This window comes from Bubalus kerabau, chromosome 18, assembly GCF_029407905.1.
Source record: "Bubalus kerabau isolate K-KA32 ecotype Philippines breed swamp buffalo chromosome 18, PCC_UOA_SB_1v2, whole genome shotgun sequence".
In the NCBI taxonomy this organism is placed as follows: domain Eukaryota; kingdom Metazoa; phylum Chordata; class Mammalia; order Artiodactyla; family Bovidae; genus Bubalus; species Bubalus kerabau.
Window position 1 is genome coordinate 17,581,226 of NC_073641.1, and position 24,568 is coordinate 17,605,793.

Here is a 24,568-nt window from a genome sequence, read left to right on the forward strand (position 1 = left end):
ATGTATGCAGGTCAGGAAGCAACAGTTAGAACTGGACATGGAACAACAGACTGGTTCCAAATAGGAAAAGGAGTACGTCAAGGCTGTATATTGTCACCCTGCTTATTTAACTTATATGCAGAGTACACCATGAGAAACACTGGCCTGCAAGAAGCACAAGCTGGAATCAAGATTGCCAGGAGAAATATTAGATATGCAGATGACACCACGCTTATGGCAGAAAGTGAAGAGGAACTAAAATGCCTCTTGATGAGAGTGAAAGAGGATAGTGAAAAGTTGGCTTTAAGCTCAACATTCAGAAAACGAAGATCATGGCACATGGTCCCATCACTTCATGGGAAATAGATGGGGAAGCAGTGGCAGACTTTATCTTTTTGGGCTCCAAAATCACTGCAGATGGTGATTGCAGCCATGAAATTAAAGACCCTTACTCCTTGGAAGAAAAGTTATGACCAAACTAGATAGCATATTGAAAAGCAGAGACATTACTTTGCCAACAAAGGTCCGTTTAGTCAAGGCTATGGTTTTTCTAGTTGTCATGTATGGATGCGAGAGTTGGACTATGTAGAAAGCTGAGTGCCGAAGAATTGATGCTTTTGCACAGTGGTGTTGGAGAAGACTCTTGAGAGTCCCTTGGACTGTGAGGAGATCCAACCAGTCCATTCTGAAGGAGATCAGCCCTGGGTGTTCTTTGGAAGGAATGATGCTAAAGCTGAAACTCCAGTACTTTGGCCACCTCATGCGAAGAGTTGACTCATTGGAAAAGACTCTGATGCTGAAAGGGATTGGGGGCAGGAGGAGAAGGGGACGACAGAGGATGAGATGGCTGGATGGCATTACCGACTCTATGGACATGAGTTTGAGTGAACTCTGGGAGATGGTGATGGACAGGGAGGCCTGGCGTGCTTTGATTCATGGGGTTGCAATGAGTTGGAGATGACTGAGTGACTGAACTGAATTGAAAAGAAGGATATTGGAAAAAAGTAACTGACATGTTGAATGAATATGATCCAGTAGGGTTAATAACAAGAATTAACATTTTTATTATACTGTTATGCACTGGACATATTTCTAAGAATAAAGCTTTCAAGACTCCAGTGTTTTCTTTTTCTTAACCTAATTTGCAAAAGGAAAACTGAAATAGAGAAATTAACTTCAAGATTAATCCATGATTAATACAGTTGTATCGTGAAGCAAGGATTTGAACCCACACAACATAGCCTCAGAGTCTTGGCTTTACAATCAAGTCACAGTGTTCATGCTCTTAATAACTACACCAAAATTTACCCCTACTCTCATTTTGACAAAACCAAAGTGCGAATAAATTTGTTTTCTTTCCCAGATTCACAGAGTCAGTGGAAAAATCTATGAACACTTCATTTGGTCAGAAATGCCTATTATTCCTTCCTCTCTCCCTTCTTCCCTGCCAGCTCTCTCTCTCTCCTCCTTATCTCTTCTTTAATTTCTTATTTCTTCCTTCCATTCTTCTCTCTTTCACTTGAAAAAACCAGTACAGTTTGACATAAGTATGGTTCATTATTAACTTTTTCATCTCAGTGTCAGAGAAAGAGAAACTTCTCTGCTGAAATCTGGTTCCTAGCTCATTAGAAGTCTATGATCATATAGTTTGTTGGAATTTCAGCAATGTTGAACATTCTTTTTCATTAAATAAAATATAAGCATTTTTAAATCATGCAAATATTTAATGCTTCTTTGTAAACCACTTTTGAAATACAAGATGTAGAATGAAAACTATCACCTAGTTTTACCACCCAGAGACAACCATCTTCTGTTTCTTTTCTGCTGACTTCTTTCTCTGTACAGAGGAAGAAATCCACTTATATCTTTCAACAGCAGTACAGTATTTTATCTTAAGTATCAAATAGGCATGCCTTGGTAATATTGCAATTTTAGTTCCAAGCCACTGCAATAAAGCAAATTACATGAAATTTTTAGTTTCCCAACACACATAAAGGTTATGTTTATACTGTAGACTAAGTGTACAACAGCATTATGTATTTAAAATGATGTGCATTCTTTAATTTAAAATCATTTTATTGATTAAAAATGCTAACCATCACCTAAGCCTTCAGTGAGGTGTAATCTTTTTGCTACTGGAGGGTCTTGCCTTGATGCTGATGTCTGCTGACTGATTAGGGTACTTATTGCTGAAGATTGGAGTGACTGTGGCAATTTCTTAAAATAAGACAACAGTGAAGTCTTCTGCATTAATGAATGATTTCTCGGTAGCATGCCATGCTGTTTGATAGCACTTTAACCTTAGTAGATCTTCTTTCAAATTTGTAGTTAATTTTGTCAAAACCTGCTATTTTATCTTTTAAGTTATGTAATAGTCTATGTCCTTTGTTGTCATTTCAACAATCTTCACAGCATCTTCACCAGGAGTAGATTCTATCTCAAGAAACACTTTTGTTGTTCATCCATAAAAAGAAACACCTCATCCATTAAAGTTTTATCATGAGATTGTAGCAATGCAGTCACATCTTCAGGTTCCACTTGTAATTTTATTTTATTTTTTTAAAACTTTTTATTTTGTGTTGGGGTATAGCCAATTAGCAAACAATGTTGAGATAGTTTCAGGTGAACAGTGAAGGGACTCAGTGATATATACACACACATGAATCCATTCTCCCCCAAACTCCTCTCCCACCCAGGCTGCCACAGAACTGTGAGCAGAGTTTCATGTACTGTATAACAGGTCCTTGTTGGTTATCTATTTAAATATAGCAGTGTATATATGTCCATCGCAAACTCCCTGACTATTCCTTTGCCTCATCCTTTCCGCCAGCAACTGTAAGTTCATTCTCTAAGTCTGTGAATCACTTTCTGTTTTGTAAGTTCGTTTGTATCATTTATTTTTAGATTCCACATATAAGGGATGTCATACACTATTTCTTCTTCTCTGTCTGACCTACTTCATTTAGCATCCACACCTAATTTTAGTTCTCCTGCTATTTCCACCTCTGCAGTGACTTCCTCTACTGAAATCTCGAACCTCTCAAAGTGTTAGCTATGAGAGTTGGAATTAATTTCTTTGAAACTCTTATTATGGATATTTTGACTTCACATGAATCATGAGTGTTCTTAATGGCATCTAGAATGATGAATCCTTTCCAGAAGGTTTCAACTGATTTGCCCAGATCTGTTAGAGGAATCACTCTCTCTGGCAGCTACGACCTTATGAAATGTATTTCTTAAATAATACTTAAGATTATTCTTTGATCCTTTAGCTACAGTATGGATGTTGTATTAGCAGGCATGAAAACAACATTAATCTCACTGTAACCTCCATCAGAGCTTCTGGGTGACCATGTACATTGTCAATGAACAGCAATGTTTGGAAAAGAATCTTCTTTCTGAGCAGGAGGTCTCAGCAGTGAGCCTAAAATATTCAGTAAACCATGTTGTCAGCAAATATGCTGTCATTCAGGCTTTGTTTTTCTATTTATAGAGGACAGGCAGAGTAGATTTACATAATTCTTAAGGATCCTAAGATTTCAGAACAGTCAATGAGATTTGGCTTCAATGTATAATCACTAGCTACATTAGCTCCTAATAAGAAAGTTAGCCTGTCATTTGAAGCCGGGCAATAATTTCTCCTCCCTACCTGTGAAAGTCCTAGATGGCATCTTCTTCCTATAGAAGGCTGTTTTGTTTCTATTGAAAATCTATTGTTGAGTGTAGCCCACTTCATTAACTATCTTGAGTTTCTGGATAACTTGCTGCAGCTTCTACATCAGCACTTGCTGTTTCACCTGACACCTATATGTTACCGAGACAGCTTGTTTCCTTAACTCTCATGAGTCATCTCTGCCAGCTTTCAATTTTTCTTCCAGAGTTTCCTCACCTCTCTCAGCCTTCATAGAAGTGATGAGAGTTAGAGCCTTGGTCTGGATTAGACTTTGGCTAAAGGGAAGGTTGTGGCTGGTTTGACTTCTATCCAGAAAGCTAAACCTTTTTCCATACCCACCATCTGCCTGCAATGCTGGAGACCTGGGTTCAATTCCTGGGTTGGAAAGATCCCCTGGAGAAGGAAACGACAACCCAATCCAGTATTCTTGCCTGGAGAATCCCATGGACAGAGGAGCCTGGCAGTCTATAGACCACAGGGTCACAAGAGTCGGACATGACTTAGTGACTAAACCACCACCACCACCATAAGGCTACTTTGCTTTATTATCATTTCTGTGTTCACTGGAGTAGCGATTTTAATTTCCTTCAAGAATTTTGACTTTGTATTCACAGCTTGGCTTTTTGGTGCAAGAGGCTTCGCTATTAGCCTACTTTGGCTTTTGACATGCCTTCTTCACTAGAATTTCTAGGCTTTGATTTAAAATGAGAGATGTGTGACTCTTCCTTTCACTTGAACATTTAGGGGCCATTGTAGGGTTATTCAGTTGAGTTCAGTTCAGTCGCTGTGTTGTGTCTGACTCTTTGCGACCCCATAGACTGCAATATGCCAGGCTTCCCTCACAAGAATACAGGGAGGGCATAGAGAGGACTGAGAGAAGAGGAGAGATGAGGTAATGGCTGATGGAGGACTCAGAACACACATTACATTTATCAATTATATTTACTGTCTTATATAGGTGCTGTTTGTGGTGCCCCAAGACAATTACAATAGTAACATTAAAGAACACTAAGCATATATCACCATAACAAACATAATAATAATGAACAAGTTTGAAATATTGCAAGAATTACTAAAATGTGATGGGGAGATACTAAGTGAGCAATCACTATGGGAAAAATGGCGCCTGTGGATTTACTCAATGCAAGTTTACAAAAAGCTTCAATTTGTAAAAAAGATACAATATGTTTGAAGCACATAAAGGGAAGTGCAATAAAACAAGTTATGCCTATAATTACTTAACCATTCTCCTGTTACCAAAAGGTAAGAATGTTGCTAATATTTTTTCTAATCAATCAGTTATCAGATCAGATCAGATCAGTCGCTCAGTCGTGTTCGACTCTTTGTGACCCCATGAATCGCAGCATGCCAGGCCTCCCTGTCCATCACCAACTCCTAGAATTAACTCAGACTCACATCCATCGAGTCAGTGATGCCACCCAGCCATCTCATCCTCTGTCGTCCCCTTCTCCTCATGCCCCCAATCCCTCCCAGCATCAGGGTCTTTTCCAATGAGTCAACTCTTCGCATGAGGTGGCCAAAGTATTAGAGTTTCAGCTTTAGCATCATTCCTTCCAAAGAAATCCCAGGGCTGATCTCCTTCAGAATGGACTGGTTGGATCTCCTTGCAGTCCAAGGGACTCTCAAGAGTCTTCTCCAACACCACAGTTCAAAAGCATCAATTCTTTGGCGCTCAGCCTTCTTCACAGTCCAACTCTCACATCCATACATGACCACAGGAAAAACCATAGCCTTGACTAGATGAAACTTTGTTGGCAAAGTAATGTCTCTGCTTTTGAATATGCTATCTAGATTGGTCATAACTTTCCTTCCAAGGAGTAAGCATCTTTAAATTTCATGAATGCAGTCACCATCTGTAGTGATTTTGGAGCCCAGAAAAATAAAGTCTGACACTGTTTCCACTGTTTCCCCATCTATTTCCCATGAAGTAATGGGACTGGATGCCATGATCTTCGTTTTCTGAATGTTGAGCTTTAAGCCAAATTTTTCACTCTCCACTTTCACTTTCATCAAGAGGCTTTTGAGTTCCTCTTCACTTTCTGCCATAAGGGTGGTGTCATCTTCTCCAGGCAATCAAGATTCCAGTTTGTGTTTCTTCCAGTCCAGTGTTTCTCATGATGTACTCTGCATATAAGTTAAATAAGCAGGGTGACAATATACAGCCTTGATGAACTCCTTTTCCTATTTGGAACCAGTAGGTTGTTCCATGTCCAGTTCTAACTGTTGCTTCCTGACCTGCATAGAGTTTATTTATGTATCTTTTCTATTTCACAGTTATTCTCAGACTAGAGCTGAAGTAGAATTGTTAGATTAAAAGGTAAGAACATTTTGACACTGCTTTCAGATAAATTATATCAATTTATGTTTACAGTTATAATGCATGAAACTGTACATCTTGCTCCATCTCACCAGTAGCATTTAGTATTAAAAACCACTATTGTACTAGGCAGAAAGTATTTTATTAAAATAATTGCCCCTTTAGATTTATCACACTAACCTTCTCAGTGTGAAGCCACTTATATCATAGATAACAACATCTCTCACTGAAGGGGCAGTCGTAAAGGGGCATTACTTATGGACTTCAACTGAGTCAGAAGTCAAACTGACATATTTCATGAACAAACTGAATATGGGAGAAAAATAAGGCAAACTTGAGTGATATTAATGAGGACAAGTTTTTAAAAATACCAGTTTACTATGATCTTAAAATATAGCAAAATAGACTGAGAATTAAATATTTCAAGTCTAGAGAGTTACTTTGGCATTACCTTTCTTTGGGATTGGAATGAAAACTGATTTTTTCCAGTCCTGTGGCCACTCCTGAGTTTTCCAAATTTGCTGGCATATTGAGTGCAGCACTTTCACAGCATCATCTTTCAGGATTTGAAAGAGCTCAACTGGAATTCCATCACCTCCTCTAGGTTTGTTCGTAGTGATGCTTTCTAAGGCTCACTTGATTTCACATTCCAGGATGTCTGGCTCTAGGTGAGTGATCATACCATTGTGATTATCTTGGTCATGAAGATCTTTTTTGTACAGTTCTTCTGTGTATTCTTGCCATCTCTTCTTAATATCTTCTGCTTCTGTTAGGTCCATATCATTTCTGTCCTTTATTGTGCCCATCTTTGCATGAAATGTTCCCTTGGTATTGCTAATTTTCTTGAACAGATCTCTAGTCCTTCCCATTCTGTTGTTTTCCTCTATTTCTTTGCATTGATCACTGAGGAAGGCTTTCTTATCTCTTCTTGCTGTTCTTTGGAACTCTGCATTCAGATGCTTATATCTCTCCTTTTCTCCTTTGCTTTTTGCTCCTCTTCTTTTCACAGCTATTTGTAAGGCCTCCCCAGACAGCCTTTTTTTTTTTTTTTTTTTGCATTTCTTTTCCATGGGGATGGTCTTGATCCCTGTCTCCTGTACAATGTCATGAACCTCAGTCCATATTTCATCAGGCACTCTATCTGTCAGATCTAGTCCCTTAAATCTATTTCTCACTTCCACTGTATAATCATAAGGGATTTGATTTAGGTCATACCTGAATGGTCTAGTGGTTTTCTCTACTTTCTTCAATTTCAGTCTGAATTTGGCAATAAGGAGCTCATGATCCGAGCCACAGTCAGCTCCTAGTCCTGTTTTTGCTGACTGCTAACCCTTATGGCAGAAAGTGAAGAGAAACTAAAAAGCCTCTTGATGAAAGTGAAAGAAGAGAGTGAAAAAGTTGGCTTAAAGCTCAACATTCAGAAAAATTAAGATCATGGCATCTGGTCCCATCACTTCATGGGAAACAGATGGGGAAACAGTGGAAACAGTGTCAGACTTTATTTTTTGGGGCTCCAAAATCACTGCAGATGGTGATTGCAGCCATGAAATTAAAAGACGCTTACTCCTTGGAAGGAAAGTTATGACCAATCTAGATAGCATATTCAAAAGCAGAGACATTACTTTGCCAACAAAGGTCCATCTAGTCGAGGTTATGGTTTCTCCAGTGGTCCTGTATGGATGTGAGAATTGGACTGTGAAGAAAGCTGAGCGCTGAAGAATTGATGCTTTTGAACTGTGGTGTTGGAGAAGACTCTTACGAGTCCCTTGGACTGCAAGGAGATCCAACCAGTCCATTGTGAAGGAGATCAGCCCTGGGTGTTCTTTGGAAGGAATGATGCTAAAGCTGAAACTCCAGTACTTTGGCCACCTCATGCACAGAGTTGACTCATTGGAAAAGACTCTGATGCTAGGAGGGATTGGGGGCAGGAGGAAGAGGGGACGACAGAAGATGAGATGGCTGGATGGCATCACTGACTCAATGGCCGTGAGTTTGAGTGAACTCCAGGTGATGGTGATGGCCAGGGAGGCCTGGTGTGCTGCGATTCATGGGGTTGCAAAGAGTCGGACATGACTGAGCAACTGAACTGAACTGACTGAGAGAGTTACTTTACATATATGTGTGTATATACACACACATATATATGTGTATGTATATTTTAGCTGACTTTTCGTTTGCTTGTATTTTTACCTCTAATTATTATTACTTGCCAAAGGAAGATTATAGGTAGCATTATAATAGATGTCTGTCTTTTAACTCTGGATCTGGTTTTAATCTTGGAATTTGCACTAGGCAATCTTTCTGTTTTTGTGTGTGCCATTTTGTTTTGCCTGACCCTAACACAGAACTGTATACATCTTGGAGCTGTTAGACTGTTTGCAGTGTAGACTCTGGAGACAGATATGAGTTAAAGTTCATAGCTTTTACATTTACCAACTGTTCTTCTTAAGCAAGTTATCCAAATCTCTAAAGTTTCTGTTTCTGTAGCTATTAAACTGAGATAATAATAGGGCCTGCATTCGGTGGTTGAGGGAGAATTAAATGAAGCACTGCAAATAATGACATTGTCTAGTAAAAAAAATCAGCAAATAATAGTTGTTACTATCATCATTATCATCATCCCCATTATTATAATCTTTTTTTCCTCTCTGATTATAGTATGAGCTCTTTCTGCTTCAAGTATACAGTCCTAAAACTCTACCTTCTCTTCCTTATCTTTCTTAACATTCACTCATTTATCAACAGGCATTTATCTAGAACAAAATAGATTAAATCTGGGCACAGGGATCTTATATGCCTGTGAGTGAAGATAAATAATGGACAAATAAGCAAATAGATACTCAGAATGTTGGATGGTGTTGTGTTATGGAGAAAAATAAAACAGAGCAAGGGATATAGGAATAGTCAGAGATGGGAGTGGGGCTGACATGGGAGAAAGATAGTTTGTTATTTATTTAAAGTGGTAGAAACCTCTGACGAATGATATATCTTGAACATAATTAAAGAGAAGATAAAGTAACATTCTCAATAACAGAAACATGCCTTGTATGTTCAAGAATCAGCAAGAAGGGCTGTGGGGCAGAGAGAGAGTAACTAGATGGAAATGAGGTCAAAAATGGGGGTGGGCCACACATGTAGGGGCTTGTAGGCCATTGTCAGGGCTTTGAGTTTTAGCATGGGTGACATAGAAAACCAGTGGGCAGTAGTGAGCAGAAGGATACCTGGGCAAAGGCAGAAGTGGATCAGCTATGGGAGGCTGTTTCAGTATTCTAGGGGAGATGGTGATGGCTTAAACCTGGAGATGAGTGAGTGAATGACAGTCACTCAGTCATGTCAGATTCTTTGTGACTCTTCTCCCAACTCTAGACAAGCATCACTGAAGATGCACAGAAACTCTCCTATAACCTTTGGTGTCATGCTTGTCCATGAGTTTTGTCCCTTTCCCATGACTGGCTAAGCTTCAAAATTACTCTCTCAGTGTTCTATGCAACAATTCATTCGAAGATGAAAGTCAGAAAATATATCCAGGCTCTGCTGGATTCTCACTGAAGCTTCCCAGTTTTTCAATAAACCATAGAATTTGGAATAAAAAGCACTTTTGACAAATTGGGGAAATGTGGAAAAAACTTAGCTCTAAGTTGAAAGACATTAAACTGTAATGGACAGAGCAATAAAATGGAGGCAGGAAATTTGATATCTGGTTTTTAATTGAACAGACTGGTTCCAAATAGGAAAAGGAGTACGTCAAGGCTGTATATTGTCACCCTGCTTATTTAACTTATAAGCAGAGGACATCATGAGAAACGCTGGGCTGGAAGAAGCACAAGCTGGAATCAAGATTGCCGGGAGAAATATCAATAATCTCAGATATGCAGATGACACCACCCTTATGGCAGAAAGTGAAGAGGAACTAGAAAGCCTCTTGATGAAAGTGAAAGTGGAGAGTGAAAAAGTTGGCTCAAATTTCAACATTCAGAAAACGAAGATCATGGCATCTGGTCCCATCACTTCATGGGAAATAGATGGGGAAACAGTGGAAACAGTGTCAGACTTTATTTTTCTGGGCTCCAAAATCACTGCAGATGGTGACTGTGGCTGTGAAATTAAAAGATGCTTACTCCTTGGAAGAAAAGTTATGATCAACCTAGATAGCATATTGAAAAGCAGAGACATCACTTTGCCAACAAAGGTCCGTCTAGTCAAGGCTATGGTTTTTCCAGTGGTCATGTATGGATGTGAGAGTTGGACTCTGAAGAAAGCTGAGTGCCAAAGAATTGATGCTTTTAGACTGTGGTGTTGGAGAAGACTCTTGAGAGTCCCTTGGACTGCAAGGAGATCCAACCAGTCCATTCTGAAGGAGATCAGCCCTGGGTGTTCATTTGAAGGACTGATGCTAAAGCTGAAACTCCAGTACTTTTGCCACCTCATGCACAGAGTTGACTCATTGGAAAAGACTCTGATGCTGGGAGGGACTGGGGGCATGAGGAGAAGGGGACGACAGAGGATGAGATGGCTGGATGGCATCACTGACTCAATGGACGTGAGTTTGAGTGAACTCCAGGAGATGGTGATGGACAGGGAGGCCTGGCGTGCTGTGATTCATGGGGTCACAAAGAGTCGGACACAACTGAACGACTGAACTGAACTGAACTAGCTGGCTCTGTGACCTTGATGAATCCATTAACCTCCAGGGGCCTTAGTTTGCACATTACTGCAATGAGAGGTGTTGCTAGGTCAGCACTGTCCAATGGGAGTTTCTGCAATGATGGAAAGATTCTATATCTTAACTGTCCAATAGGGCAGCCAGTAGCCATGTGTGTCTATTGAGCACTGGAAATGTGGTTGGTACAACTGAAGGACTAAGGTTGTAATTTTTTCAGTAGTTAGAGTGGATATTTGCATTATTTGGTTGTCTATAATCCGAAATCTTCCTGGCCTCTCATTAGAAGTGTTAAAAGTCTCCCATAGTTGCTTTTCTTGCTTTCACTGCAGTGAGAGGATGGGCACATGACTTAGGCTCAACCAAGAAGATGCACTCACTCTAGTCTTTGAAATAGAAGCTCATTTGGCAAAGAAGAAAAAGAAGAAGATGATATATTCTAGAATGGTGGCAACCACATCAAGTTTCCAGGGCAATGGTAGTGGTTCTGGTATGGGGTTATCTATTGTTCAACTGGCGATGGAGCAAGCTGTGGTGTTCTTTGTTCACCATTCCTTAAGTGTAACTTTAGGCAAACCACTTAATTTTTCCAACCCTCAAGGTAAATTCTGTAAAAATTGTTATCAGATCAGATCAGATCAGTCACTCAGTCGTGTCCGACTCTTTGCGGCCCCATGAATCGCAGCACGCCAGGCCTCCCTATCCATCACCAACTCCCGGAGTTCACTGAGACTCACGTCCATCGAGTCAGTGATGCCATCCAGTCATCTCATCCTCTGTCGTCCCCTTCTCCTCCTGCCCCCAATCCCTCCCAGCATCAGGGTCTTTTCTAATGAATCAACTCTTCACATGAGGTGGCCAAAGTACTGGAGTTTCAGCTTTAGCATCATTCCTTCCAAAGAAATCCCAGGTTCGATGCACGATACTGGATGCTTGGGGCTGGTGCACTGGGACGACCCAGAGGGATGGAATGGGGAGAGAGGAGGGAGGAGGGTTCAGGATGGGGAACACATGTATACCTGTGGCGGATTCATTTTGATATTTGGCAAAACTAATACAGTTATGTAGAGTTTAAAAATAAAATAAAATTAAAAAAAAAAAAAAGAAAAGAAATCCCAGGGCTGATCTCCTTCAGAATGGGCTGGTTGGATCTCCTTGCAGTCCAAGGGACTCGCAAGAGTCTTCTCCAACACCACAGTTCAAAAGCATCAATTCTTCAGCGCTCAGCTTTCTTCACAGTCCAACTCTCACATCCATACATGACCACAGGAAAAACCATAGCCTTGAATAGACGAACCTTTGTTGGCAAAGTAATGTCTCTGCTTTTGAATATGCTATCTAGATTGGTCATAACTTTCCTTCCAAGGAGTAAGCGTCTTTAAATTTCATGAATGCAGTCACCATCTGTAGTGATTTTGGAGCCCAGAAAAATAAAGTCTGACACTGTTTCCACTGTTTCCCCATCTATTTCCCATGAAGTGGTGGGACCGGATGCCATGATCTTCATTTTCTGAATGTTGAGCTTTAAGCCATAGTGATATCTATTCTCCATGTGACTATAAGTAAATAAGTTTGGTAAATATTTCATGTTTGGAGATACATACAGATCTTATGAATTTCTCTGGACACAAAGTTCTCAAATGTCCACTAAATAGAGATGCTGGCTAGCACTTATAAGCTCTTCTTAGGAAAAAAAAAATGATGGTAAATTGCTATTTTAAGGTCTTTTCATACCTCTCTTAGGTCTCCCTTTTCTTATTCAGTAACTCTGACTCCCGGAGAAGGCGATGGCACCTCACTCCAGTACTCTTGCCTGAAAAGCCCCATGGACAGAGGCGCCTGGTAGGCTGCAGTCCATGGGATTGCGAAGAGTTGGGCATGACTGAACGACTTCACTTTCACTTTTCACTTTCATGCATCAGAGAAGGAAATGGCAACCCACTCCAGTGTTCTTGCCTGGAGAATCCCAAGGACGGGGAAGCCTGCTGGGCTGCCGTCTATGGGGTTGCACAGAGTCAGACATGACTGAAGTGACTTAGCAGCAGCAGCAGCAGCAGCAGCAGCAACCCTGCCTCCAGCCCAGAGCACCACAACTGGCCATTATGCCCTTCACAGCACCAAAAGTTCTCAGCCTTCTTCTTACCTCTGCCCCATTGATAGGTTACCTGCAGAACCCCTGCACTCCCCTGTCAAAAGGAAACTAATATACTCATTCTAACCAAGGAATCAATGGCATATAATTAATGACACACTAGACCATTGACAAATAACACAGAGAGAGCAAATAGGGACTCACTTAATTGCTGGTAAAACTCAACTAGGGAATATGGCCTCAATTTGGTTGTAAGATGGTAAAATTGACTTCCTAGTGCTTCTTCCACTCTCTACCCCTCATCATACCACCATGTTCGTATCTTCAGACCCATCTGAGGGAAGTGCCAATTTACAGAGAAGACTTACCCAGCCAGGTACATGGAGAACACCTCTCAACTCTCACCTGTCAACAGTAGGGCAGGGAGGCCATGCATACACAAAGACATTCAGCAATTAACTCCACCTGACAGAGAGATAGGAATTAACAGAAGTCATATTCTTACCATCTCATCAATCATTAAAAAACATGCCTTTTCACATAGGAAAATCAATGCTTGGATGTTTAAACCAATGTTTTTTCTTTAAACCATCCAATGCTTGGATGCTCCTAACCAATTATATAACTGAAGAAATCAGAGGTTCCTATTTCATGGACCAGTAGAAAGTTGGGACAGGAAAAGAATGCTTTCTCTTTCTTTCCTGAGCCATAAGAATAAGATTAGAAACACAGGAGATTGAGGCACTTTCCAAGGGCAGAGGTCGTATTTTAAAGGCTTTACTGATGTCATTTAATTATATCTCATATGCAGAAATTTGCTATGCTTTGTGATCATTATTTTAAGCAGTTCTGTTGTCCTGCCTTTTTAAAAAACATCTAGTCATTCACAATTCTTTAATTTTTCCACATAATATAAAGGGCCAGTTGAAGAGAAGATAATATATCCAACTTAATCAGAATATTTCAGGTTCATCTCTAATTAGAACTAATATTTATGACAAATTCTACATCTTTTGAGGTCTGAAATAATCTTTTCCTTTACCTTATAGAGAAGACCTACAGCAGTGCTTAGCACATAATCACAGTGAATGCTCAATAAATGAATGAATTAATCTAATTTTACTTATTTTCTTCTCTCTTTAAAAGGTCACTTTAATTCTTTATACTTCTTTCTTTCAATTTCTTATGTTTCCTGTAAACATCCTCATTTTCTTTCCCCTCATTCATCTTTCTTTCTCCTGGGAAACTGCTCTCTGTAATTGTTTTATTTTCCTATCTTTCTGCCTCTTATATTCTCCTATCATTCATCCTTTCTCCTCTGTGTCTATAATTATCTTTAAAATCACCTTTTCAGGTATAACTTGGATAAATGGTGAGGAACATCTTAAATCAAGAGATATTGAAACTGAGAAATTACTTATTAGTCATGGGGAGAAAAGCCAGAAATCTATTCTGAGCTGCTTTGAGACAAAGCCAAACCAGAATCTATTTTGATGTCACAAACATCCTAAATGGACTTCCAGTCTTCCTTGATTGAGCATTTACTTAAATATAGAACTTATTTCAAAAAAAGCTGATCCACACTTTACTAGCATGCATACTTATATAGACAAACCTATAAAAAATATTCCTATTAACTCTGAGTACCTGAATGGAGAAAATCTAAATTAGTGAAAGAAGCAATGCTGTTTTTTCTTTAAGCATCTACAACCAGTAGAACCCATCTTATGACTTTGTATAAGGTAATAAATATTAATTTGAAATAGATAGTTCAAATTATTACTGTGAAGCTCCCTAATTTCCAATATATGGAATATTTTCTGTCTTTTCCAATAATTCTGCCAACCACAAAATTGTGTTGAATTTGATTACAATCAAAACAAAGACAACAAGAGTAATAAAGACTATATAGTTACCTTGGGAGACATAACTTTCTCATGAGACTAGTGTGCTAGAAAGTTGAAATGAAGCTTAATATTGACAGACATAAATTAAAGAATGACAAATTAATAAGAATGACAAATTATTTATTAATAAATTAATGTGCATATTCAGTAAATGAATCCCTCATAGATTGTTGATTTGGGGATTTTGGCCTTAAGGTAAGGAGAAAGAAAGGAAAGAAGAGATAGTGGCACATATTCAAGATTTGGTCACATGGGAATGAGAAAGGTTTGTGAGGTAAATTACTCTTTTGGAGCAGAAAAAGTGAGAGTTCTGAGAACAGACAGCAGGCAAAAATTCAGTCAGGGCAGAAGCTGATGTAAGAGAAGGACAGCAATAATTACTGGGGACAGGTTGCTGGGTTTCAGGAGCAGAGCTCTAGGTGTTTCAGTCTCATAAAGACCAAAGAACCACTCCAGAAATCAAAGGAGAGACTTATGCAATAAGATGGCCAGGGTTTTGGCTGCTAGGAGTAAGAGGAGAGCCTTACCCCTGGAGCTCAAAACCAAGGTCAGAGCAGAAGCAAAAATCAGGCTGCCTGGAGTTTGATTCTCTAAGCTGTGACCTTAAAGTTCCTGAAATTTCCTGTGATCACGGACAGAATTTGTTCCAAGTTGGGGAGGGGGATGAGCTAAATTTATGAGAACAACTAAAGTGTCACCAGCTTTGAAATTTAGAGGAGAAAAGAGATAAACATCATTATGTGAATTAATTCATAAAGTGGGAGAAAATCTATTTTAAGAGTCCTGTGCTATAAAAAAAAATATCCAAGTTGGTTAGGGAAACTCTGTTTGGGTGGCTGGGATAGTTAAATGTGTTAGAACAGTGGCTAACATACAGTAGTTATTCAATATATGTTAACTTAACCCCTGTTAGTATTATCAATCTATGACTCTTTTGCAGTTCTTCATGCAAATGCTGCTTTACCAAAGTTTCTGAAAGAAAGCACAAAGGGAACTAACTGGTAGGGGGTTCTTTAAGGACTTCATGCCTTGGAAGGATCTAGTTTGGTACAATTTGGAAAGGAAGCAAGGCTTAGCCAGCGTGAGTCACAGCAGATCCTCTCAAAAATCTGTGAGAGTAGGGAGGAACAAGATGGCGGAAGAGTAGGTGGACGTGGAGCACATCTCTCTCCATGGACATATCAGGAATACACCTTCAGACACAGAAGTGCATGCAGAACACCAGCTGAGAGCAGACAGGAGTACCTGACCAGCGGAAAAGAATGTATAGAACCACGCAAATCTCGGTAAGATGAAGGAACTAGCGAGAACAACCCGAGTGTCAGTAGGACTGGACCTGCCCTGGGCTGGTGGGGGAAATGAAACAGGGATCCAATCCCCATATCAGGGCAATTGTCTGAGTCAGAGGAGAAACATTTAAGGCTAAGAGTGAAACAGCTGATCTGTGGCAGCCTGAATGGAATGAGAATCAGACAGTCCTTGCTGCAGCCATACATACCCTGGACAGGGATGCAGGTCCCCTGGAAGTCGCGGTAGCTGGGAGCTGGACTTTAGGAATTATGGAACAATCCCAGGGAAAGGGCTGTTGTTGACTGTAGAGAGACAGATTGAGGGGATGTGAGGGAGGAGATTGTGGTGGGAAATGCCTGTGGAGGAAAGCCGGGCAGCCATGGAAGCAAGACGATACTGCTGAGTCATGTGTAGGCGGTGGAACCATCACCATAGACTCTCTTCCCACATGCCACCATGGGGCAGGTGAACAATAGAGAGGCTGGCACATCAAATACCTGATGCACTGAACTACAGAATAGAACCCCACCTAGGGTGCCCCTTTAAGTGCCTGAGGTGCTGATCTATAGAGTAGGACCCCAGACAAGGGGGCTCCTCTATGTGCCTGATGCACTGAACAACAGAGAAGGACCCCAGGCAAGGGAGCCCTCTAAGTGCCTGAATGGAGAAAAACTGGCCAAAGAGGCCTTCTGATCACCAGCTACAGTTCAGTTCAGTTGCTCAGTCGTGTCTGACTCTTTGCGACCCCATGAATCACAGCATGCCAGGCCTCCCTGTCCATCACCAACTCCTGGGGTTCACTCAGACTCACATCCATTGACTCAGTGATGCCATCCAGCCATCTCATTGTCTGTCATCCCCTCTTCCTCCTGCCCCCAATCCCTCTCAACATCAGAGTCTTTTCCAATGAGTCAACTCTGTGCATGAGGTGGCCAAAGTACTGGAGTTTCAGCTTTAGCATCATTCCTTCCAAATAACACCCAGGGCTGATCTCCTTCAGAATGCACTGGTTAGCTCTCCTCACAGTCCAAGGGACTCTCAAGAGTCTTCTCCAACACCACAGTTCAAAAGCATCAATTCTTTGGCGCTCAGCTTTCTTCAGAGTCCAACTCTCACATCCATACATGACCACTGGAAAAACCATAGCCTTGACTAGCTGGACCTTTGTTGGCAAAGTAATGTCTCTGCTTTTGAATACGCTATCTAGGTTGGTCATAACTTTCCTTCCAAGGAGTAAGCATCTTTTAATTTCATGGCTGCAGTCACCATCTGCTGTGATTTTGGAGCCCCAAAAAATAAAGTCTGACACTGTTTCCACTGTTTCCTCATCTATTTCCCATGAAGTGATGGGACCAGATGCCATGATCTTCGTTTTCTGAATGTTGAGTTTTAAGCCAACTTTTTCACTCTCCTCTTTCACCTTCATCAAAAGGCTTTTTAGTTCCTCTTCACTCTGCCATAAGGGTGGTGTCATCTGCATATCTGAGGTTATTGATATTTCTCCCGGCAATCTTGATTCCAGCTTGTGCTTCTTCCAGCCCAGCGTTTCTCATGATATACTCTGCATATAAGTTAAATAAGCAGGGTGACAATATAGAGTCTTGATATACTCCTTTTCCTATTTGGAACCAGTCTGTTGTTCCATGTTCAGCTCTAACTGTTGCTTCCTGACCTGCATATAGGTTTTTCAAGAGGCAGGTCAGGTGGTCTGGTATTCCCATCTCTTTCAGAATTTTCCACAGTTTATTGTGAGCCACACAGTCAAAGGCTTTGATATAGTCAATAAAGTGGAAATAGATGTTTTTCTGGAACTCTCTTGCTTTTTCAATGATCCAGCAGATGTTGGCAATTTGGTCTCTGGTTCCTCTGCCTTTTCTAAAAATGCAGTACTTGGATGCAATCTCAAAAACGACAGAATGATCTCTGTTCGTTTCCAAGGCAAACCATTCAATGTCACAGTAATCCAAGTCTATGCCCCAACCAGTAACGCTGAAGAAGCTGAAGTTGAACAGTTCTATGAAAACCTACAAGACCTTTTAGAAGTAACACCCAAAAAAGATGTCCTTTTCATTACAGGGGACTGGAATGCAAAAGTAGGAAGTCAAGAAACACCCGCTACAAGAGGCCCCTAAAAAAATACTCTAATAGGGCCATAACTTCTGTGGTGGAGACAGTCCATGTTCCTGCAGACTTGGCACCACCCAAGGCCCCCAAAAGCCAAGCAGCTGTGCCATCTTCACGCTCAGCTCTCACTGGGGCAGAGCTGCCACAGGCAAAAACAATTCTTGCATCTATGCACGCAGGTGGAGAAGGCAATGGCATCCCACTCTAGTACTCTTGCCTGGAAAATCCCATGGATGGAGGAGCCTGGAAGGCTGCAGTCCATGGGGTCACTGAGGGTCAGACACGACTGAACGACTTCACTTTCACTTTTCACTTTCATGCATTGGAGAAGGAAATGGCAACCCACTCCAGTGTTCTTGCCTAGAGAATCCCAGGGACGGGGAAGCATGGTGGGCTGCCATCTATGGGGTCGCACAGACTCGGACACGACTGAAGTGATTTAGCAATAACATGCACGCAGGGTTTCTTCGGTTGTGTCTGACTCTCTGCGACCCTGTAGACTATGGCTTTCTAGGCTTCTCTGTCAGAGAAGGAGTTCTCCAGGCAAGAATACTGGAGTGTATGGGCCAATACTGGTTGCCATACCCTTCTAGAGCACTATTTTTTCTGTTGGTCTAGCTGCCAACTCCCCTGAGTACCTGGTGCTGCCAGAACCCCTGCAACCCAAACAGCTGCACCACCTTCACACCTGGCCCTCACAAGGGCAAACCCAAGCCCTCCAGGGCAGCCTCAGGAGCAAACCGCAGTGGACGACCCACATGCAGAGGTGGAAATAAAACCACAATTGAAACCCAGGGGCAGTTTGGCTAAGGAAGAAGACCCCAAAACCTTTCCACCAGCTATACAAGCTGTAGATTAAATCCACACGATCAACTAGGCAGACTCTGTGTTTATGGAATATATAAAAGGACACTGAGAGCTTCCACAAAAGAAATCGCACTAGTTCTGAGAGCTGTAGACACTGGAGGCAAGAACACACATGAGTAGGACCAAATTAGAATCTGAGCTGCCCCCACAGCAGGTCTAGAGATCAGTACAGTGTTGGATGGCATCCTAGGAAGGTGAGGTGGACTGTGACTCCCAGCGAAGAAAAGGACTCTGACAGCAGTGACTGAAAGGACTCTGACAGCAGTGACTGAAGAAAAACATTTATTATTCTTATGGTTTGACTTGTAGATTATATTGGATTTTTTTTCTCCTCCCCCTCCCCCCCCCCCCCGTTGTATTTGTCGATTTTATTCACACTTGTAGGCAAATAGATACTGAGCGACTTCACTTTCACTTTTTACTTTCATGCATTGGAGAAGGAAATGGCAACCCACTCCAGTGTTCTTGCCTGGAGAATCCCAGGGACAGGGGAGCCTGGAGGGCTACCATCTCTGGGGTTGCGCAGAGTCAGACACGACTGAAGCGACTTAGCAGCAGCAGCAGCAGGCAAATAGATGGGAAAACAATGGGAACAGTGACAGACTTTATTTTCTTGAGCTCCAAAATCACTGCAGATGGTGACTGCAGCCATGAAATCAGAAGATGCTTGCTACTTGGAAGAAAAGTTATGACCAACTTAGATAGCATATTCAAAAGCAGAGACATTACTTTGCCAACAAAGGTCCATCTAGTCAAGGCTATCGCTTTTCCAGTAGTTATGTATGGATGTGAGAGTTGGACTGAAAAGAAAGCTGAGCACCCAAGAATTGATGCTTTTGAACTGTGGTGTTGGAGAAGACGCTTAAGAGTACATTGGAATGCAAGGAGATCCAACCAGTCCATCCTAAAGGAAATCAGTCCTGAATATTCATTGAAAGGACTGATGCTGAAGCTGAAACTCCAATACTTTGGCCACCTGATGCAAAGAACTGACTTATTTGAAAAGACCCTGATGCTGGGAAACATTGAAGATGGGATGAGAAGGGGACAACAGAGGATGAGATGGTTGGATGGCATCACTGACTCAATGGACATGAGTTTGAGTAAACTCTGGGAATGGGTGATGGATAGGGAGGCCTGGGCTGGAGAAGGCAATAGCAACCCACTCCAGTACTCTTGCCTGGAGAATCCCATGGATGGTGGGCTGTAGTCCACGGGGTCATGAAGAGTTGGACACTTAACTGAGCGACTTCACTTTTCACTTTCATGCATTGGAGAAGGAAATGGCAACCTACTCCAGTGTTCTTGCCTGGAGAATCCCAGGGACGGCGGAGCCTGGTGGGCTGCCATCTCTGGGGTCGCACAGAGTTGGAAACGACTGAAGCAACTTATTAGCAGCAGCAGGGAGGCCTGGTGTGCTGCAGTCCATGGGGTTGCAAAGAGTCAGACATGACTGAACGACTGAACTGAACTGTTATAGCTAATTTTATTGGCACTATGAAATCTAATTACGTTTTTTAGTTTCTTTTTTTCCTCCTCAGTCATATTTTTTATTGTTCTTATAAACTTCTGCCTCTACATTAGGCTTTTGCACTTCTGTGGTGTTTTCCTTTTTTTTTTTCCTTAAACTTTCCTCTTTTCTTAATTTTAATTTTTAAATTTTGAAACCTATTATTATTTTTATACATTTATTCCTTTGCTTTCCCTACTGCTTTTTCCCTTCCAGTTAATCTTTAATGTATATAAATCGTCTTTATCTACCTCTGTACAACTTTGCATATCTATTCCTTCTTTCTTTCCTTTCCTCTCAACATACTTGTTAGTTTTATTTTCATAGGTTTATTCCCCAGTTGGCACCTTGCTTTAGTTCCCTCCGCCCCAAGTTTTCACTTTAGTTAGTTTTGCTCTTAACTGGTAGATGTAATTTTTGGTTTCCTTTGTTTGCTGGGTCAATCTGTTGTACTTTATTTTTGTTATACTTTTTATTGTTGTTATAAACCTCTGTCTCTATGTTGGGCTTTTGCAGTTCTGTGGAATTTTCTTTTTTTCTTTCTTCTTTCTTTTTTATTTTCTCCTTTTTATAATTTTAATTTTTTAAAACTATATTTTTTCTACATTTGTTCCTTTATTTGCCTTTCCTACTTTTTCCCTTGCAGTAATCTTTATTGTATATAAATCTTCATCTACCTTTGTATAAGTTTGCAAATCTATTCTTTCTTTCTTTCCTTTCTTCTCAACATATGTGTTAGTTTTGTTTTCATTGCTTTATTCCCCACTTGGCACCTTGCTTTAGTTTTGTTTTCCAGTTTGTGCTTTAGTTGGTTTTGGTCTTAACTGGTAAATATAATTTTTTATTTCTTTTGTTTGCTGGGTCAATCTACTGTACTTAATTTTGTTGGACTGTTTTGACTTTGCTCATGGGTGTATATGTATATGTGTATATTCCATTATTTTAATTATTATTTGCCTGATTTTTTAACTGCCATTTGTCTGGGGTTCTTCCTTGGTTTCTCATTTTTGGTTATTTGTTTTAATCTCATTTAATGCCATAACAAACCACTTGTGGAATCTTCATTTCTGACCAAGGATCAAGCCCTGAGCCTTTAGAGTGGGAACACTTACTCCAAGACCCTAGACTACAAGAGAACTAACCCTAGGGAGTATCATATAGTGAGAACTCACACAAAGGAAACCACTTGAATGACCAGGCATCACCCAACCATCAGTAGCATCCTGTGCATCTAAACAACAAAGCAAAAATACAAATCTAAGCAGCAGCAGACAGGATTACCACCTCACTCAGCCTAGCCCATCAGAGGAAAAACAAACAAAGAAACAAATACAGCTCAACTCTCACCCTATATGAAGCTTACACAAACCACTGGACCAAATTTAGGAGGGCAGAAACCAAAAGGAAGAAAGAATTCAACCTTGAAGACTGGTAAAAGGAGACCTCAAACACAATAATTAAAAAAAAAATAATAATGAAAAGGCAGAGAAGTACTACACAAATGAAGGAACAAACTAGAAACACAGAAGTCCAAATAAATGAAGAGGAAGTAAGCAAACTACCTGAAAAAGAGTTCAGAATAATCATAGTAAAGATGATCAAAACCCTTGAAAACAAAATGGAGAAAATGCAAGAATAAATTAACAAAGACCTAGAAGAATTAACGGAGAAGGTAATGGCAACCCACTCCAGTACTCTTGCCTGGAAAATCCCATCAATAGAGGAGTCTGGTAGGCTGCAGTCCATGGGGTCGCTAAGAGTCAGACATGACTGAATGACTTCGCTTTCGTTTTTCACTTTCATGCATTGGAGAAGGAAATGGCAATCCACTCCAGTGTTCTTGCCTAGAGAATCCCAGGGTGGTGGAGCCTGGTGGGCTGTCATCTATGGGGTCGCACAGAGTCGGACACGACTAAAGTGACTTAGCAGCAGGAGCAGCCAAAGAAGAATTAAAGAATAAACATGCAGAAACAAACAACACAGTTACTGAAGTTAAAAATACTCTAGAAAGAATCAATAGCAGACTGTCTGAAGCAGAACGAATTCGTGAGCTGGAAGATAAAATGGTGGAAATTACTTCTGAAGAGCAGAATATAGTAAAAAGAATGAAAAGAACTGAGGATAGTCTCACAGACCTCTGGGACAGTATCAAATGCACCAACATTCGAATTATAGGGTTCCCAGAAGAAGAAGAGAAAAAGAAAGTGTATGAGAAAATTTTTGAAGAGATTATAGTTGAAAATTTCCACAATGTGGAAAAGGATATAGTCAATCAAGTCCAAGAGGCACAAAGAGTCTCATACAGAATAAACCCAAGGAGAGACATGCCAGGACACATACTAATGAAACTAACAAAGACTAAGCACAAAGAATATTAAAAGCAGCAAGGGAGAAGCAACAAGTGACATACAAGGGATACCCCATACTCTTAACAGCTAATCTTTCAGCAAAAACTTTGCAGGCCACAAGGGAATGGCAGGATATATTTAAAGTACTGAAAGAGAAAAATTTACAACTAAGAATACTGTACCCAGCAAGGATCTCATTCAAAACTGATGGAGAAATAGAAAGCGTTTCAGACAAGCAAAAGTTAAGAGAATTCAGTATCACCAAACCAGCTTTACAACAAATGTTAAAGGGACTTATATAGTCAAGAAATACAAGAGAAGAAAAAAGATCTACAAAATCAACCCCAAATAGTTAAGAAAATGGTAATAGGAATATGTATGTCGATAATTGCTTTAAATGTAAATAGACTAAATGCTCCAACCAAAAGACACAGACTGGCTGAATGGATACAAAAACAAGACCCATATATATGCTGTCTACAAGAAACCCACTTCAGACCTCAAGATACATATAGACTGAAATTGACAGGATGGAAATATATATTCCATGCAAATGGGAAACAAAGGAAAGCTGGAGTAGCAATTCTCATATCAGACAAAAAAGACCTTAAAATAAAGAAGATTACAAGAGATAAGAAAGGACACTGCATAAAGTTATCAAGGGATGAATCCAAGAGGAAGACATAGTAATTGTAAATATCTATGCACCCATCTTAGGAGCACCTCAATACATAAGACAAACACTAACAGTCATAAAAGGAGAAATTGAGAGTAACACAAAAGTAGTAGGGGACTTTAACACCCCACTTACCAATGGACAGATCATCCAAACAGAAAATTAATAAGGAAACAGAAGTCTTAAATGATACATTAGGTAAGATGTATCTCATTATATCTTTAGGACATTCTATCCAAATGCAGAAGACACCTTCTTTTCAATGGCACATGGAACATTCTCCAGAATAGACCACATCTTGGGTCACAAATCAAACCTCAGTTAATTTAAGAAAATTGAAATTGTACCAAGCATCTTTGACCACAACGTTATGAGATTAGATATCAATTGCAAGAATAAAAGTGTAAGAAACACAAACACATGGAGGTTAAACAATACCTTTCTAAATAAACAACAGGTTACTGAAGAAATCAAAAGGGAAATAAAAAAATTTCTAGAAATAAATGACAATGAAAACACAACTCAAAATGTATGGGATGCATCGAAAGCAATTCTAAGAGGGAAGTTTATAGCAATACCATCCTACCTCAATAAACATGAAAAACATGAAATAGACAACCTAACTTTACACCTAAAACAATTGGAAAAAGAAGAACAACAAAAAAACCCTAAAGTTAGTAGAAGGAAAGAAATCATAAAGATCTGAGCAGAAATAAAAAGAAATGAAAGAAGCAATAGTGAAGATTAATAAAACTAAAAGCTGTTTTTTTTTTGAGAAGATAAAATTGACAAACCTTTAGCGAGACTCATCATGAAAAAAAGAGAGAAGAATCAAATCAACAAAATTAGAAATGAAAAAGTAGAGGTTACAACAGACAACGCAGAGATACAAAGCATTATAAGAGACTATTATGAACAACTATATGGCAAAAAATGGATAACCTGGAAGAAATGGACAGATTCTTAGAAAAGTTCAATCTTCCAAGACTGAACCAGGAAGAAATAGAAATTATTAACAATTCAATTACAAGCACTGAAATTGAAGCTGTGACCAAAAATCTCCCCCCCAAAAAAACAACAAAAGCCCAGGACCAGATGGCTTCA

The 24,568-nt window shown here is 40.2% G+C and overlaps 1 long non-coding RNA gene across 2 annotated transcripts in view; it reads left to right on the plus strand.

Moving 5' to 3' along the window:
• The window catches only part of LOC129633121 (uncharacterized), a 116,758-nt gene extending 94,795 nt beyond the window's left edge, over positions 1 to 21,963 (plus strand). The window contains exons 3-5 of one of the 2 annotated variants that reach the window (XR_008704902.1): positions 5,948 to 5,990; positions 6,595 to 6,658; positions 21,517 to 21,963. This is a non-coding gene — a long non-coding RNA (uncharacterized LOC129633121). The remainder of the gene's footprint in view (positions 1 to 5,947; positions 5,991 to 6,594; positions 6,659 to 21,516) is intronic. The other variant, XR_008704901.1, reaches the window with a different exon arrangement.
• Positions 21,964 to 24,568: the final 2,605 nt, after the last annotated feature.